The sequence below is a fragment of the Aotus nancymaae genome, unplaced genomic scaffold, assembly GCF_030222135.1.
Source record: "Aotus nancymaae isolate 86718 unplaced genomic scaffold, 86718_ANA_hifiasm-v0.15.2.pri h1tg000058l, whole genome shotgun sequence".
NCBI classification, from domain to species: Eukaryota; Metazoa; Chordata; class Mammalia; order Primates; family Aotidae; genus Aotus; species Aotus nancymaae.
Window position 1 is genome coordinate 3,156,456 of NW_026988472.1, and position 6,000 is coordinate 3,162,455.

Consider the following 6,000-nt stretch of genomic DNA (forward strand, 5'->3'; position numbering starts at 1 on the left):
TCTATTCCCTACTCTGCCACCTGAAGTAAAGCTGCTAGCTAAATGAGGCCCTTAACTCACAGAGGTTCAACTAAATACATGGGCCTAGGCCACTGACAGCTTGAATAAGCTGAAACTTAATGGTGTTCACTGGGCTGCTGCATATGCTCAGTCTTACTGCTAGCTATGCAAAACTGAAAGATATGGATGCTCTCCTCAGTAGCCAGAACTCAAAGCCATTTTCATAGATCTGGGTTATACTCCTCTAGATGAAATTTGTTAGACATTTACTGACTCGAAGGATGTTAATAATGACCTAGTTGTTAGTGTTGCCACTTGGAAGACTACAAAATTGCAGACTAAAGACTCCTCTCTTTGGGCCTGCAACTAAAGAAACAAATTGCTGCCCCTGCTGCTGCTGCTTAAAGTATCTGATTTACTCATGTAGATGATAACCACATAAGAGACCATTTTCTGATGACACTAAAATCAAGCTCCAGAATGAGCATGCACCACTTAGGTTGCTTCAATTCCTAAATGAATCCATAATTCTATTGGGCTTGGTAACACATCCACCTTCATAAACAGGATCAAAGTACGGGACTGTTTCTGTTGTGGAGGCTACCATTGCATGCCAGACTTCTGGCTTTCCAAATCTTATCTGCCAGTGAGAGTGCCCGCATTGCATAAAGTGTTGCCCCTGCCACACTGTACTTGTCACCTTGATGACAATAATATTTTTATCTCCTCTCTGGGTTATTGGTTGTGTCTTACCACTGTTGACCATTTTTCAGATTAATAGCTCTGCTGTTCCAATCCAATGATCCAGAACTGACACAACATTATAGTACTTGAAGAAACCATGTGCCATGTTTTTATTTTTCTGTACCATATGCAGTTGGAAATGGTACATCTTGCATCACAAAAGCCACTCAACAATGGCTTAATGGCGGAGGTATTCATGAACTGTCCATTCTTCCTACCATACAGAAGCACCAGGTATTTTTAAAATAGCTTTATTAAGATGTAATTCACATAAAATATGATTCACTAATTTAAAGTATACAGTTAACCATAGTGACAGTAAATTTAGAAGATTTTCATTACCTCATAAAGGAATCTGTAACCTTTAGCTATTATTTCCCCAATGCTCCCATCCTTCCTACCCCAAGTAACCACTAATTTACTTTTTGTTCCTATATATCTGCCTATTGTAAATATTTTATATAAATGGAATCATATAATATTTGGTCCTTTGTGACTGGCTTCTTTCAATTAGCATAACATTTTTAAAATTTATCCATGTTTGTAGCATGCTCATGATTCATTTTTACGGCTGAGCATATGGATATATGAAATTTTGTTTATTCATTTATCCCTTGATAGATATTTGGGTTGTATTAACCTTTGGTCAACTATGACTAATGCTGCTATAAATATTTGTATATATGTTTTTATTTAGATATGTTTTTTATTTCTTTTAGGTTTATACCAAGGGAGAAATTGCTGAGCCATATGGTAATTCTATGTTGTTTGAAAAATTCCAGAGTGTTTATCAAAGGGACTGTGAAATTTTACATTCCCACATGCAGTATATAAGGAGTCCAATTTCTCTAAATGCTCAACAATTATTAGACTTTTACATTCTTACCATTTTAGTGTGTGTGCTGTGTTACCTTATTGCATTTTGCTTTGAATTTCCCTGATGACTAATGATGTCAAACAAAATTTTCTGAAATTATTGGCTATTTGTATATCTTCCTTGGAGAAATATCTATTCAGATTATTTGCATATTTTTAATTAGGTTGTCCTTATATTGTTGAATTGTAAGAGTTCTCTATACATATTTTTATACAAATCCCTTATGAGATACATGAGAGGCAAATACTTTCTCCCTATCTATGGGTTTACTTTTAGTTTCTTGAGAGTGGGTTTCCAAGCATAAGAGGTTCTAATTTTGATGACATTGAATTAATCTATTTTTATATGTGGCTCTTGCTTTTGTTTTTTTAACTTTTATTTTAGATTCAGAGGTATATGTATAGGTTTGTAATATAAGTAAATTACATGTCACAGGGGTTTGGTGTGCAAATTATTTTATCACCTAGGTAATAAGCATAGTACTGAATAGGTACTTTTTCAATCCTCTCCCTCCTCTCACCCTCCACCCTTACGTATGCCACATGTCTGTGGTTCCCTCCTTTGTGTCCATCTCTACTCAGTATTTATCTCCCACTTATAAGGGAGAACATGCAGTACTTGGTTTTCTGTTCCTACATTAGGTTGCTTAGGATAATGGCCTCCAGCTCAATCTGTGTTGCTACAAAGGACATGATCTCATTCCTTTTTATGGCTATGTAGTATTCCATGGTTTATATGTCCCCATTATTCGATTTTTCTAGGTGACTCAAAATGTGACTTTTTATTTTTTTTATAATTTTTTTATTTCCATAGGTTTGTGGGGAACAGGTGGTATTTGGTTACACGAGTCAGTTCTTTAGTGGTGATTTGTGAGATTTTGGTGCACCCATCACCCAAGCAGCATACACTGAACCCAATTTGTAGTATTTTATCCTTCATGCCACACTCCAATCCTTTTCCCTGAGTCCCCAAAGTCCATTGTATCATTCCCATGTCTTTGCATTCCCATATTTTAGCTCCCACTTATGAGTGAGAACATGCAATGTTTGGTTTTCTATTCCTGAGTTACTTCACTTGGAATGATAGTCTCCAATTCCATCCAGGTTGCTGCAAATTCCATTAATTCATTGCTTTTTTTTTTTTTTTTTTTTTGAGATGGTCTCACTCGTGCCCAGGCTGGAGTGCAGTGGCATGATCTTGGCTCACTGCAACCTCTTCCTCCCAGGTTCAAGCAGTTCTCCTGCCTCGGCTGGAGTTACAGGCGCCCACCACCATGCCCAGCTAATTTCTGTATTTTTGTTAGAGACGGAGTTTCACCATGTTGGACAGGCTGGTCTCGAAGTCCTGACCTCATGATCCACCCGCCTCGGCCTCCCAAAGTGCTGGGATTACAGGAGTGAGCTACCGCATCTGGCAATTCATTCCTTTCTATGGCAGAGTAATATTCTGTTGCATATATACACCACAGTTTTCTTTATCCATTCATTGATTGATGGGCATTCGGGCTGGTTCCAAATTTTTGCAATTGTGAATTGTGCTGCTACAAACATGCATATGCAAGTATCTTTTTTGTAAAATGATTTTTTTTTCCCTCTGGGTAGATACCCAGTATTGAGATTGCTAGATCGAATTTTAGTTTTACTTTAATTTTCTGAGGAATCTCCATACTATTTTCCATAGTGATTGTACTAGTTTACATTCCCACTAGCAGTATAGAAGTGTTCCCTTTTTACTGCATCCATGCCAACATCTGTTATTATTTTTATTTTTGTAATGACTGTATTCTCACAGAAGTAAAATGGCATTGTATTGTGGTTTGGATTTGCATTTCCCTGATCATTAGTGATGTTGAGCATTTTAATACATTTGTTGGCCATTAGTATTTCTTCTTTTGAGAATTGCTGATTCATGTTTTTAGCCCACTTTTTGATGGGATTATTTGTTTTTTTCCTTGCTAATTTGTTTGAGTTCCTTGTAGATTGTGGATATTATTCCTTCGTTGGATGGCTAGATTGTGAAGATTTCCTCCCACTCTGTGTTGTTGTCTGTTTATTCTGATGACTGTTCCTTTTGCTTTGCAGAACTCTTTTTTTTTTTTTTTAATTGCATTTTAGGTTTTGGGGTACATGAGAAAAACATGCAAGGTTGTTGCATAGGTGCATACGTGGCAGTGTGATTTGCTGCCTTCCTCCCCTTCACCTATATCTGGCATTTCTCCCCATGCTATCCCTCCCCAACTCCCCACCCCCCCTCTGTCCCCCCCTCTCCCCCCCAACAGACCCCAGTGTATAGTGCTCCCCTCCCTGTGTCCATGTGTTCTCATTGTTCAACACCCACCTATGAGTGAGAACATGTGGTGTTTGATTTTCTGTTCTTGTGTCAGTTTGCTGAGAATGATGGTTTCCAGGTTCATCCACGTCCCTACAAAGGACGTGAACTCATCGTTTTTGATGGCTGCATAATATTTCATGGTGTATATGTGCCACATTTTTCCTGTCCAGTCTATCATCGATGGGCATTTGGGTTGGTTCCAGGTCTTTGCTATTGCAAACTGTGCTGCAATGAACATTCGTGTGCATGTGTCCTTATAGTAGAACGATTTATAATCCTTTGGATATATACCCAGTAATGGGATTGCTGGGTCAAATGGAATTTCTATTTCTAGGTCCTTGAGGAATCGCCACACTGTTTTCCACAATGGTTGAACTAATTTACACTCCCACCAACAGTGTAAAAGTGTTCCTATTTCTCCACATCCTCTCCAGCATCTGTTGTCTCCAGATTTTTTAATGATCGCCATTCTAACTGGCGTGAGATGGTATCTCAATGTAGTTTTGATTTGCATTTCCCTAATGACCAGTGATGATGAGCATTTTTTCATATGTTTGTTGGCCTCATGTATGTCTTCTTTTGTAAAGTACCTGTTCATATCCTTCGCCCATTTTTGAATGGGCTTGTTAAGTCCCACTTATTTTTCTTTGTTTTAGTTTCATTTGTTTTTGGGTTCTTGATCATGAAGTCTTTGCCTAAGCCAATGTCTAGAAGGGTTTTTCTAACATTATCTTCCAGAATGTTTACAGTTTCAGGTCTTGGATTTAAGTCCCTGATCCATCTTGAGTTGATTTTTGTATAAGGTGAAAGATGAGGGTCTAATTTCATTATTCTACATGTAGCTTGTCAATTATGCCAGCACCATTTGTTGAATAGGGTGTCCTTTCCCCACTTTATGTTTTCATTTGCTTCATCCCACATCAGTTGGCTGTATGTATTTGGCTTTATTTCTGTGTTCACTATTCTTTAACATTGGTCTATGTTTCTGTTTTTATATCAGTATCATGCTTTTGTGGTGACTGTGGCCTTACAGTATAGGTTGAATTTGAGTAAGGTCGTGCTTCCAGATTTGTTCATTTTGCTTAGTCTTTTGGCTATGCAGGCTCTTTTTTTAGTTCTGTATGAAATTTAGAATTGTTTTTCCTAGTTCTGTGAAGAATGATGGTGGCTTTTTTTTATGAGAATTGTTTTACATTTGTAGATTGCATTTGGCAGTATTGTCTTTCACAATGCTGATTCTACTCATCCGTGAGCATGGGATTTGTTTCCACTTGTCTGTGTTGTCTATGATTTCTTTCAGCAGTGTTTTGTAGTTTTCCTTGTAGAGATTCTTTACCTTCTTGGTTATGTATATTTGTAAGTATTTTATGTATTTTGTGGCTATTGTGGAAAGGGTTGAGTTCTTGAATTGATTCTCAGCTTGGTTGCTGTTGGTGTATAGCAGAGCTACTGATTTGTGTACATTAATTTTGTTCCTGAAATTTTGCTGAATTCATTTATTGGTTCTCAGAGCTTTTTGGAGAAGTCTTTATGGTTTCTAGGTATACAATCATATAATCAGCAAGCAGTTACAGTTTGACTTCCTCTTCACTGATTTGGAAGCCCTTTATTTCTTTCTCTTGTCTGATTGCTCTGGCTAGGATTTCCAGTACTATGTTGAACAGAAGTGGTGAGAGTCAGCATCCTTTTCTTGTTCCAGTTCTCAGAGGAAATGCTTTCAAGTTTTCCCTGTTCAGTGTTATGTTGGCTGTGGTTTTGCCATAGGTGGCTTTTATTACACTGAGATATGTCTTTTGTATGCTGATTTTGCTGAGGGTTTTAATCATGAAAGGATGCTGGCTCTTGTTAAATGCTTTTTTCTGCATCTGTTGAGATAATCATGTGATTTTTGTTTTTAATTCTGTTTATGGGCTATATCACATTTATTGACTTGTGTATGTTAAACCATCCCTGCATCCCTGGTATGAAACTTACTTTATCCTGATGGATTGTTTTTAACACACTGTTTGATTCCATTAGCTAATATTTTGTTAAGGATTTTTGCATCT